Here is a 491-nt window from a genome sequence, read left to right on the forward strand (position 1 = left end):
ACCCATGCAAACAAATAGCATCTTTCATAATTAAGTCAACTACTTAACTGAACTTCTACAGACCAGCTAATAACAGTGAAGAATCTCTTGATACAGAAGAAGGGTTTTATTATACAGCTGTGGAGAAGTGTGCAATAGATGCAGTCAAAAAGTTTACCTTCAACTTTGTAGCGATCAGGATTGCAATGGCAATGGATTACTTAAATTATGCTAAGGACATACTTACACTTTGGAAAATAAAACTTTTGCCTTACGTATTTCCTGTGTTTTCTGCTTTTAATGACACTTGCATCGAAACACGATCTTTGCTAAACTTTGCTGAACTTCTGTTGTTGCTGGAAACTTCTATTTGTTATGGTTTTCTCTGTTTACATTTAAAAATTGTGCACTAACTTCCTGATTCTGTCGATGTGTTTCACTGGAATCGCCTGACACTCTTTCTGTCAAAGCTGTTTGGACCATGGAGGTATTCATGAATAGCTGCTAGTGAG

Source organism: Gavia stellata, chromosome 1 (genome assembly GCF_030936135.1).
Source record: "Gavia stellata isolate bGavSte3 chromosome 1, bGavSte3.hap2, whole genome shotgun sequence".
Taxonomy (NCBI): Eukaryota; Metazoa; Chordata; class Aves; order Gaviiformes; family Gaviidae; genus Gavia; species Gavia stellata.